Source organism: Triturus cristatus, chromosome 7 (genome assembly GCF_964204655.1).
Source record: "Triturus cristatus chromosome 7, aTriCri1.1, whole genome shotgun sequence".
Lineage (NCBI taxonomy): Eukaryota > Metazoa > Chordata > Amphibia > Caudata > Salamandridae > Triturus > Triturus cristatus.
Genome location: NC_140590.1, coordinates 22,377,919 through 22,391,006, shown reverse-complemented (window position 1 = coordinate 22,391,006; position 13,088 = coordinate 22,377,919).

The window sequence follows — 13,088 nt, the reverse complement described above, 5'->3', positions numbered from 1 at the left end:
TGAGGAGTGCTAGCACCACCTCACCCAGGCTGCAGCAGCAGGCCTGTGGTGTCAGATTTAGTCTGCTTACCAGGGGTGGCATAATACATGCTTCAGCCCCTGGTAGGCCTGTGAAGTACCTATGCCCTTGGTACCTAAGGTACCATATACTAGGGAATCATAAGGCACCACAGTATCCAATCACTAGTGCACCTAATATGCACTCCATGTTGTTTAGAGAGAACAGAGAGGCGGGGGCCCTGATTAGCAGGGACCCAGCCAGACTATAGCCAGACACCAGTGTAAACATCAGAAAAAAAGTAGGGCCAACATAAGAGGCTGATCCTACTCTCCTACAATGCCAGAAAAGAGCTTCTAGTTCAGTCAAATTGGTTGGGTTTGATGCTGAAACAGCAAACGAAACGTTTGACGAAGACAAAGTAAATATGTGTACTCAACATAGAATCAAGGGGGGTGGGGGGGAGAATGGACCACTTGTCCTGTGTAACCAGGGTCTATTCTATAGTGGATCCTTCTTAGAAAACCCTCATATCTGTACACAGGCGTGAGGCGGTATATCTTGATTCTCCGCCTTTCAGTACAGTGACAGCATCATCATAGGGTTAGTTTGGTTATGCTGACCTCCACCCGGAGGTTAGACCAACTGGTGTTACAGTAGGGTCCAGAGATCAGAAGATGAGTGATTGGTGCTATAAGTGAAGAGAGTTAACATTTCCTACACCACCTTAAGGAGCTTTGTTAAAGGAAAAGGAGGTGAGGAAAATTAAAAGCAAAGTAGTGCCACGTTGTATACAAAGGTAGCGGGGGAAAAAAGGATTGCAACAATTTTATATAGGGCTGATAACTTCCAGCCCCAGACGGAAAACAGTGTCTAAAGCTAAGCAGTCCAAGTCCATGTCCCTGAGCTCTAGTGGGTTTCAGTGGCTATTTTATTCAGTTTGGAAATAGCCAAACAGCATATGTCTGATGCAATGTCTAAAATAAAAACATTTTAATAGACCTTCCAGTGTTCTTTATGAGGGCTAGACATAGCGTTCTTCTTTATGAGGGCCACGGTACCAATGATATGTTCAGGAGGAGGGCAGAGTAGTATTTATCAAAAACTGCACAAAATATTTCTCTTGGAGAAAAAACAGTATTCCAAATACAAATAATAAAGAGAATACACAGATTATCACAAAAACAATTTTTGCTTCGGGGGACCAGGAGGACCAGACGGGGCCATGGGAATTAGGACGAGGAGCTGCAAAGGGCTGCTCCTCCTCAAAAATGGGACGACCAAGGGGGTACATTGCTAAAATGTACTTGGAGAATAGAGGCCGCTGTACAACCAGCCAGAGGGGAGTCTTCTCCCTGTGTCTGTCTGAGCCTCACAGGCAGGCTCTTATCGTTAAGCAAATGTTCACTTCTCCCACGGTGGAGCTGCACAACTTACAACTCAAGAAAACAATCACAGCCAAGTTTTAAGGGAAAAGTTTCTTCTTTCAGGATAGGGTAATCACCTTCCAGGGCAAACACCCTCAACGATCCTGTCCAGTGTCTCAGGCAGTGCACCAGTATTCTTCACTTTAATCTAACAGGCACAAGAGGCACAGCTCCTGTACCCTGAACTCAGGTCCTTTCCTAACTCCTGTGTTGCTCCGCTGGCGCACTGCTCTTTCGTCGGGGCCACAGATTGTACCTAGTATGCCCAGACACCTCTTGATCAACAAACAGAGATGCAGACTTGCATTCACATGAGGACCAGGACTCGGAGGCCTGATGCTGGAGTATCTGAAGCAACCCTAGTTTCACAGGCGGTCACCTCAAGCAAAACCTCTTTGCCGTCCTTGTCGGTCTGTGACTCTCAGCTGGGCATCCAAAAACTAGATCAACACAAAGAATCCTCCATCCTGATTTGTGACCTTGTCTTTCGCCCAAGGCAGTGGTAGGGGTACACACTTCACGTCGTTTCGATGGACCCAGTGCTTCCGGCCTTCACTGCAGTCCTAGTTGCCAGCAACACCTGTGCTGGTTCCCTTGACCTCGGCTCCAAGCTGGACTGGCGCCGACTCCCCAGGCTTGATCTGATGTCCGGGCCCCTCTGGCGATGGTAGTAGGGCAGCATATATCACTTGGTGAACATGACAATGATCGTTTAGACAAGGCATACACATAATCTATCAACAGAGAGGATACTGTATTTCACAAACCTTCTTTAGTCTTGGGGCACCCCATACATTAGCAGGACACCCGAGAACCACTTCATCTATCTGAGAGTAAAAGAAACACACCTGGACCTATTGGCGAGTATAAAAGGAATTTTTGGTGACCTGACAAGAGTAAAACGTTACACAATTTGATTTGTTTCTCTCAATCCCAAGCAGCCAAGGAAGTCTGTGTTTATTTATTAAATTCTGAGGGAAAAAGAAAAACAATAAGGACATACTCTGAATCCTTACATTTCTGTATTCCTATATTATTCTTCTGAAGGACCCCAAAAAAGGGAATTTTCAGATCTATTCTTTTGTGCTTCTTGTCTTAGCAAGCTTGTGTTTCATAAGTCATATGGTTCACAACATTTCTACTTATGAACCTTCCACTACTGTACAGGACTGCAGACACTTCTAAAATGATTTTTCTTATGTAAAAACACCTACATTTTACACTTATAACCATGCTGTCATGTTATAGGCACAGTGGGAAAATCTAAAAACTCCTAATTTAAGAGGGATCCTTACTACATAAATAACTAACAAAACCTCAACATAGTGGGTACATGGATTTCACCAGCAGAACTTGCTGTGGCAAACAAACTCCTATAAGGCAATAATTCCCTTCAAAATGTTTGCTGAGGATCACACAGGCATTTTTCCTAACATTGTAAACCTTGTGCATTGTACTTTTCACAATGTGGACTATGTGACGTCATATTCAGAGAAAAACAGTATTACTTAATTGCCAATTAGACATACACTGGCGAGGTGCTTTGTCTCTATTGATTCAAGAACATATATACAGCATCTTGTGAAATGAATGACTAAAGCGAGCCCAACCAATTGTCTCATGGCCGTTCCTAGACAGCTTAGACAGGCTCAACAGTGAGTAAGAAAAAGAGAGAGAGAGAGAAAAGAGAGAGAGAGAACACAACAACAAGCTTAATTTTGCTTACCCTTAATTTGCCCAGGAGCTAGTCTTCTACCCCCCTTCAACAGTAGGTTACCTGTTTAGGTTACCTTCTGTCGACAATACTTACCCCTTTTTGGCAGCTCGGCGCAAACAGACTTGTAGGAGGTAAATTGCGGGGGGAATCCATATCAAGGTGGCCATGTCCAATACTAGTGGACTGTACCACTTTATACATTTTGGTGTACAAGCACATTGAGCTAACTAGAAAACATTAATCCAAAACCAATTACCAATTCCTGTAGCTTTGGTACTGTTTTAACATGATGGCGCATGAATACAAGCTTAATTTCATGGCCTTTGTATCTGGCCCTAAACAGAACAATTTTAATTTAAAAATCATTATTCTGTATACATGGCAGAGCTGCTTTCTGCACATGGCGCACAGACGCTCCTGCTCCCTGATAATGTTATTCAGTAGTCTCAAGAAAACAGTGATATCCTCATCTACTCCTAACAGAATATGCAATATTTCCTTTAGCTAATGGTACCTAAAACAGATCCGTGGTGTCCAATCTTGTTCCAGGAAAGCTTAATCAAGGCCATAAGTTTGTTGAAACAACTAAGTAAATGTTTCCATTTCTTAAGTGTAGCTAAATTACTAATGACGATATCCTAAATATTATTAACATGAATTGAGAATTCATTTGACCCTAATTTTCCTAGGCACATTATAGCCTCAGACATCATTAGAGCAAAGTTTACATTACCTGTAGTGTTTTACCTTACAATGTTAGAATCAGGAAATTTAATTAACACAAAGGAATTCATTTGTTAAACTACTCTTCAACAATACAAGCAGGTATTATATGTATGTTTTTCCTATGTAGAACAAGTAGCACTGGAGTGTGCGTTTGCTTAGCACGTGTTATTTGCTATAGACCAAAATAGAAGCAAATCTGCTGAAAAGGAATATGTTACCCGCTCAATCAAATACAGCCCTGTTTTTTTTGTTGTTTTTTTTGTATTATTACTACAGGGGCTATAGACTAAATGTACAACTTGCATTTACACAATTATATATGTACATGTACACATAAAAAAAATGCTGTGATGCTTTCATAGTGTAATGTAGAAATCGCGCACTGTCACAGTGGCTAATCTCAGATAAAATAAATTGCTCCAAAAACTCCCTGCGTGGACATTTTTCTTTCAGTAGTGGTGGTCAGTTCTAAATACAGAATTTGGCCTCTGACCCTTAAACCTGTTGTCCCCTGTCTGAGCAAGGCTATTCCCATGCGGCCTTTACAATTCAAAGTAACTCTTGAGAAGTATGACTGAAGGGCTGACTCCGGTGGTGATATTTTAAAGGTAGGATGTAACTTTTACTCTTTAGTATTTGTTTTATTCTTGTGTACTGCGCTTTTCTAGTACCTAAAAAAACGGGCTCAAAATTTTAGTTTCCAGAATGCCATAATGCCCCAGAACTATTGTGCATTAAGGCGCGCAATGTAATTCACATGAATCCAAAGCTACCCTTTGAGAGGTATGGCTTCCGGGTACCGGGTGGCATGGTCCACCAAGACCAGGATGAACCTGTTGCCCATGGCTGTCTTGGGGTCCAGTGGCCCCACAATGTCAATACCCACCCGTTCAAAGGGGGTGCAGACTACAGGGACGGGCTGGAGAGGAGCCTTGCGCTTCCTCCCGCTCTTACCACTAGCCTGGCAAGTCTGACATGTCCTGCAGTGAGTGTCTGAACTCCTGCGCATTTGGGGCCAATAAAAATGGGTGACAAGTCTTTCAAAGGTCTTGTCTTGCCCCAAATGTCCTGCCAATGGAAAATCATGAGCCAGCCGCAGTAGGAAGGCTCTGAAGCGCTGGGGTACCACCAGCACACGGGCTGACCCAGGCTCAGCAACCTTAGGCTCTGTATACAGGAGGTCATTCTCCCAGTAGATCCAATGTGACCCAGACTGATCACCTGCTGCCTGGTCTGCAGCCTGTTGCCACAGGCCCACAAGAGAAGGGCATTCTTTCTGCTCCTTGCAGAATTCCTCCCTGGAGGGGCCTCCTTCTTGCTGCCAATGGGTCAGCTCAGGCAGGTCCCCCAGTTTGGCTACCTGTTCCCCTATAGGCTCCAGGGTATCCCCCTCAGGGTCTGCTCCCTCCTGGACCGTGGGAACTTCAGGGGCCGGTTTCCCGCACCCCCTTCCTCTACTCTTGACGACAGGTACCTGGGCCTCCCTCTCAGGCTCCAGGTCCTCTTTAGCACCTTTACTTGCTGCCATTGACTGGGTGGTCACACACAGCCAGTCAGGCAAACCCCACATTTCTAAATGAGCACTCCGCTCCACCTTCGCCCACGGTGAGCTCTCCAAGTCATTCCCTAACAAACAGTCAACAGGCATGGCGGGCCTCACAGCTACCTGAAGAGTACTAAAGACCACCCCCCTGTTAAATGGTAGCGGCAGTTTCAGTCAATAACCCTTCAAGTATTGCCCGGCGGTAATCGCCTCTCATACCACTCGATAATTTACCAATGAAAGAGGCAGGCGCCGGAGACTGGAAGGCAGGAAACAAAGTTTTATTCCGTCGGAGCAGAACACATCAGATCAGACAGCAAGGTATCGTCACGAGGTGCTCTAACTGCATCTCTGAGGCCTGGCCTCTTATACACAGGTTTATGACTTTATTGCAGGTTTATCATACATGGCACATTCTTGAGATTACTTTGATGTATAAAAGAACGTCTTCGGAATCCCCACTTCGAACTCGTTCCCACACATATCTACAGTGGAAGTCCCCACCCCATCTACAGTAGGAGATGGCTATCACGCAGCCGGACATTCCGCCAATTCCCGGGGGTGTGTGCAACCGGCCGGGCCTCAGGGGGTAGAGGCTTTGATCCACTGTAATCCCTTTGATGTGGCGTGTTTCCCTTACAGTAGGGGCAATAAACTGCACCCGCAGGGCTAGGTGATGGCCTGGGATCGGTTCGGACAACGGGGCGCAGAGGAAGGGGGTTATCAAAGAGAGGCATGACCATGTATGGGATGTCGGTCAGGCGTGGGATGTGGTTCCATGGCAGGGTCGCGCAGAATGAGAGGTTTTATGGCCCGTGGATGAGAGAGCGGGGGTGGCCGGCGCGCGGGGGATGCTCGCAGCGCCAGGGGAACGCGCTGGCGATCGAAAACGAGCGGGGAGAGAGTGGGGTGCCTAATATGGCGGCCGTGCGTTCGCTGTGCGTGGCGCTGGGGAGAGGCAAGATGGCGCAGATAATGTTCAGTTACAAGCTAAATTTCCACAGTCCTCCCTTTTAACATATCTCGCCAGCTTGCCTGGCCGACATTCACCTTCGTTAACCCTTCAGCTATACTATAATATCGTTAATGTTTCATACATTCCTTAAAGATACAGAGTTTTTGGGGCAGGCGGGAGTAATCTGACACATTTGTACATAGTTACATACAGTTGATAAAGTAGGCGAGGGGGTAGTACATACAAAATTACGTCAGCTGTGCCGCATGTCAGGCCCAGGGATAGGAGGAGGGGGGTTTGTTTGAGCACAAATAGGATACTGTAAAGCAAAAGGACGTTTCTGGCAAAACAAGGGATATTTCGTACATTACTTAAGGCCCAGACTTCGTGTGGATCGAAAATAGTCAGTATAGTCGGGTGCATGGCTGGTGTTGTATGAATGTCACTATACAAAGTTATATTTTCTTAACTTCTCAGTGTACAGTCGGAAGCGATTGATGCAACATCATGAAAACTCGATAGGAAGATAGTTAATATAAAAAGGTGGTTGGGAGAGGATTTTCAACTTGACATGGGTTCTTCTTTCCAGTGTCCTTTTATAAAGAGCCATCACTGGTAAGCTCTTATTGTTGTTGTTCTTTCGTTGGCACTGTTGAGCACCGGCGGTGGAGCTAAGGTCCAGCTCAAATCCAATTTCTTACGTGGCAGGGTGTGACCATTCATTGTTCTCCGATCACAGTCCTGTTCCTTAACACAGTTCACCATAGGTACTTTGAGACAGGGTACCTGCTTTTTGTTCTTCTGTAGTTAAGTCAGATTCATAATCCATAAAAAAAGAGGGAGAGAGAGAGAAGGGTGTGACGTGTTTCGGGATGCCGAGGGAAGAGGGGGGTGGAGTGGGATCGGATCAAAATGCGGACCAAGGGGAGCAGAATCTTCCAGCACTGTGCCCATCAATCGGGCCCAACGGGTTGGGACTTCAGGCACGCTGGTCAGTGAGCAGGGGGCCTTGATATAGCCCTTCGTTTTATCGCTTATCATCCTGATAATGGAATTTGGAATTTGGAATTTGGAGGGGTATTTCTAAAGCGCAGACGTTCGCTCCGGAAGGAGCATCATGGCGCTGTAAATCCTGTGACCAGTCCACAGAGTGAAAGGAGGGGGGGGCTAGATGGCAGCTTTAGTCCAGTCGTCGGAAAGATTAAAAATCCACGTTTTGAGGAGCTTCCTAAAAGGCTTCTCGAGTGTCTGAAGTCTGAGATGCCTTGGCATGCTGTTCCAGGCTCTAATAGCCAGGGTGCTGAGAGTTTTTCCGCCTTTAGACTTCAGATTGAATTTGGTGGGGGTCATGAGGTTTTCTTGTGAGGATCTGAGGGAGCGGCACGGAGTATAGTGAGGGAAGCGTCTAGACAAGTAGGACGGACCGGATTTGTTGAAGGCTCGGAAGGCTACAATGAGAATTTTGAAGAGTATTCTCTTGTGCAAGGGGAGCCAATGTAAGGTTTTAAGGGCTGTAGAAATAGAGGATTTGCATGGAAGTTTTAAGACAAGACGGGCGGCAGTGTGCAGAACACTTTGAAGTTTCGAAAGAGTGGACTTTTTGGTCCCTGCCAGAAGACCATTACAGTAGTCCACTCGAGAGAGTATAAGGGCCACCGCCACAGTCTTTCTGGAGTCGAGCGGGAGGAAATCAAAAAGCTTTCTCAGGGACTTAATAATGCCGAAGCATTTTCCTGCTACGGTCGAGACGTGGAGATCGAAAGAGAGCTCAGAGTCGAAAAGGACCCCAAGGTTTCTGGCCGATGAAACTGTCTGAGGTGGAGCAGCAGAATTGTCAGGCCACCACAGGGCAGGGCAGAAAGAGGCATTCTTTCCAATGGGAAGGATCTCGGTTTTATTCGAGTTGCAGCGGAGATGGTTAGCGTCCATCCATTGAAAGACTTCTGTTAGGCAGTGTTTCAGATTGAGCTCTGCCATATTGGAATTGTCGTCTAGGGGGATGATAAGCTGAGTATCGTCGGCATAGGAGGTGACGGTTATGCCGAACGATTCTATAAGGGTAAGAAGAGGGATAAGATAGATATTGAAGAGGAGGGGACTTAGGATGGAACCCTGGGGAACTCCACAGGACACCTTTTTCTCATTAGATTGGAAGGGGCCAAGGGTGACAGTTTGGTACCTCGTCTCACGCCCTTTTTGCTTCGATGCTTCCCCCTTGGTCGATGCCATAGATGTACCATGGTCCGCAGCCAGCCTGTGCGTCACGTCCGATCCCTCTCTTCCGATGGCCGCAGGTTATCTTTGAATGGGTATAAGAAACAAAAATCTTAGAGATTTTGGCAGGGAAGACATTTACATACTTCATCCTCTCTCCCAACCACCGGGTAGTTTGCGGAAGTGCTCTTATCTGTTGCTGTATGATTGGTGTCTATTAACTCTGATGTTAATGTGCATGTTACTAATCTATTGATTATTGTTGTGGTGCAGGTTTCTGTGGGTGTCCCTGTCCATCGTCTGGCCTTCTAGGTGTCGATTCCTGCGCCCTATAATCGTTGCAGGAAGCCCGACATCTGTCAACCTTCTGGTCTATTAAAAATTCAAACCGGCTTCTCCGGTAGAGACTCGTTCATCTCAGCACAAGTTTTGGTAACACACATTTTCCTCCGAGGACTGCTAAGTTTATGAAAAAGAAAGTGCGAGGTGCTACTGTCATATGTTCACGAGTATCCATTTCGGGGAGGAACATAAGCTAAGCATTATTTTTGCTGGGGACAACAGGTAACCCTTTATCAGTTTAGGTGATGTATCATTCGAAAATAGGGTCATCAGCGGTTTCGTTCAAAATACTCTGAGGCGGCTAGTATAGGGCTGGGGTTATCTTTGGGAGAACGGGGTGCTTTAGACATTCTATTTCGGGGTAATTGGTCGGGGGGTAATTCTAGGTGGTGGAGATGGTGTCTTCTAAAAACAAAAACCACTGACATATAGCCCCCGCGATGAGGGCCAGATTGGGAGACATCAGTCGTCTTACCTGTCCTTTCTTTCCCAGCCATTAAGCTCAACATTTGCAGAAAGGAGAGGTAGTAACGTGGTAAAGTATGGTCGTTTTGTTTCTGTCAATTTGTTCGAACACCACCGTGTTTCAGGCCAATTATACATTTATCGAAGAGGTATGTGTCGTTAATTTATTCAAAAAGAGAAGAAAAAAAGGGGCAAGAGAGCCTTTAGTGAGGGAGGGGAGGGAGGGAGAGAGAGAGAGAGAGAGAGAGAGAGAGAGAGAGAGAGAGAGAGAGAGAGAGAGAGAGATGTGCATCAAGTAGGCTATTTGGCATACGCACGATACAAAACGAGAGAGAGAGAGATGGGTATGATGATAGGCCACTTGGTGCACACACAACATGGAGTAGCATGGGTCTGTTCTATGTAGGAAAACACAAGCGGGGAAAAGACATAAATTCGGTGATCACGTACACACAAATGCCGGATAGGGTGTGACAGTACATGCATCAAGCGCAAAGACTTAAGACGGAGACTCAGGGCTACGTTGAGTATGGGGACCTCTCCTTTCCTGTCCTCTTTCCTATGCATGCTGCGTATTTTCAGTATTTTTGTAGTTTTTTTTCTTTGGGGGGGGGTGTTGGACCTTTTACTCTCCTCCCTTTGGTCGATGGGCGAGCACTTCAATCATACGGTGACGCTCTCTTCAAGTCACCCAAGCATGGAATGCATACACAGTCATGCCGTATAATCGTAGCACATACGCACAGTCATATCATACAGTTTTTCATGTTCCCAATGGTGGTCTGCACTTTACACGCTACCCCACAACGTTTGTCTATGTTGTTCCTGATATCGAACGCGGTGCGGTCCATGTCCACTCCATTCTTCAGTCGGAACTTCGTCGTGACCTATAGAGGGGAGAAAAGAGGGGAGGGGATGTGCAGGATTCAAAGTACCTTAGCGCGCGTAGACACGGAAAAGTTTTACTTACCACGTACCAGGCTGGCCGCAGGAGTGGGTAATACCACAGACCTATTATTCTTTTTGTCCGAGGCAAAGATGCTCTATTTCATTCATCTCCTAAATTCGGGTTCCCTGGTCGCGCATGCCTTTCTCAATCGGTCGTGTATTATGGTGTAAGATATCATACCTTGCGTTCGGCCTACACCTTAAGCTACAGCTGACCATCGATTTGACAACTCTTGGAAAAGGACAGGTGTGATGGGTACAAATTCCGTTAATCAAAAAGATTCAAGCAAATGGGGTCTGCATTATCTGTATTCTTTTGCTTGGGAGTAACAATCATTTATTCAAAAGAAAAACCTTTGCCAATTTTAGATGATTTGTCATGACATTGATTCCGTAATTCCTTTTTAGAAGCCCTTTATTTAAAACAATGTCAGTATACAAATACGGGCCTGCAACCGTTACAGGCCGGCCACGGCGTGAGAGGCGTCGAGTATCATGAGCAACATTATTTTAGTATAACATCGGTTTCCCCCCACCCCCCGACCATCATGTGTGGAAGCATCGCATACATATCTCTTTTTAACACAAAATGCCACGTGACTGGAACGCCACAAGGAGTTGTAGGCCTCTCCTACATCGGCGCCATTTTGGGGCGTGATCGGGCCAGTGTACAGTCTAAGTCCTTCCATGAATTAGCTGTTGGACCAGAATTCCTTTCGGTAGTTCGAGAACTTTCGTTAGCGCCAGCTTTGCGTCAGCATGGCGTCACCGCGATTTTGTAGCCATGCCGTGGTCCGTTCTTGGGGCGGGGCAGCAGGCGGGTTCTTCCGCCGACGACTTGAATCAGTCTTTCTTACTGCACCAAGCGGAGACAAGGTGGCTGCCGTCCGGTGCAAAGAGTGATGGCGGCGGTTTGTCCTTACCGGAAGTCCGCGGGAGTCGAGTGCCAATGACTCCAGCAGATTCTGCAAAGCTGAGGGGAGCGTTTTGTCAAGGGTGGGGCCCACGCCCAAGCAGACAAGCTTTCGAGTCCAGAATCGCCTCACGGAGGGCTAGGTCTGGATCCGAAGAACCGACCGCCGGAGTCCAAAGGCAGCAGCGGTAGCAGCTCTTCGGTACAGCCACCGGGTGGGCCCAGTCGCAGCGAAAGCAGAAGTTCGGATGGTATCGCCACCGGGGTGATTCCAGTAGCAGCAACAACAGCAGTTTGGATGGTATCGCCACCGGGGTGGGTCCCCGATTACTTGGCTGCGGGGGCCCACTCCTCGCGTCGGGCGCTAGTGGCGATCCTGGTGAACCCGTGCTTGGGTGGCCGTCCGGCGGTCGAGCGCAGGGGGCGCCAACTAGGCCGGCCGGTGAAAAGGGACGGTTGGGGTGCCCTCATCTGTTGGCGAGCCTCCACCTGGGGAGGTGGGGGAGGCCTGTCCGCGGCGCTTCCCCCGGCCAGGGCACCCTCCGTTAATGAAGAAAGAAGAAGAGAATGGGAAGATCCGCCCAGCATGGCAGACCCCGCCTTGGCGCTGCCAGAGCTTCGGCGCTTCGTGCAGCCTCCGGCCTATTCGCATAGTCGTCCGCCACTGATGTCAATGGATTTTTGCATGGCTTTTATAGCCCAAAACCGACTAACAAGGACCGCCCAAAACAGGCCATTGTTGCAACTTCGAGGAAGGAGAGGCGAGGACGGTGTCACGTGGACGTGGATGCTTTGGGATGCAGGTTGCAGCAGACCGTCGTGTAAATAGTTGTTTAAAATGTGTTTTAACCTGTTTATTCTGTTGGTATGTTTGTTATACCTATAAGTTATTAAAATGTTATAACTATACCACTTCGTTGGAGTGTTTGTACATATTTGCAATCTGGCGACGAGCACAAGGATGCTACTGCGTAATAGGAAAAATAACATAGCCCAATTGTGCGCTATCTAGCCCTAGTTCGGTGACGTCGATGGTGGGTATCAGCAGGCTTCCGTTTGTGCAGGATTTGGTCATGCTTATTGGGCGGGGTGGGTAGTAGGGCAGACATGTTTAGGTAGCGAGAGCGATGGAGTCGGGTTACCTCGTGGCCGTCTCGACCGTGAGCTTGGCTCCTTCCCTTAGTTCCATATATCCCACAAAGGGCTATTTCCTAGCATTACTTTAGTTTTGTAGGGTCAAAAAGGATTCTGCCAGTGGCCACTGACTCTCGGGGTCCCCCTTTGTATATTTTATGTCATAGCTTGCTATAAACTACGGCGATTAGTTTGTATTTTAGTGAACATGTCCTTATTAGGGGTGCCTTCCAGAGGGGCCGGATGGTCCACCTCTAATAAGCGGTCCGGGCAGAACCAACTACCAATCAGTGGGGAGAAGATAGGCATGACGGGTTTCAATGGGGACAAAAGTCAGCACTACCTATCTTTTCACTGCTTGCAAAGACTAGACAGAATATCTCTATTCCTCGTTATTTGTAAGCAGAGAATACCTCCAAAGAACCAATATCGAACAACTAGTGTTCGGACAATCAATCAATCAATCAATGGGGAGATAAAGATAGGCACGACGGGTTACAACGGGGACAAAAGTCTGCGTTACCTACCCTTCACTATTTGCAAAGACTAGACAGAATATTTCTATTCTACGTTATTTGCAAACAGAGAATATCTCAGAGAGCACTATTCTTCAAAACAATCAATGTTCGGACAATCAATCAGGGGGGAGATAAAGATAGGCACGACGGGTTTCAACGGGGACAAAAGTCTGCGTTACCTACCCTTC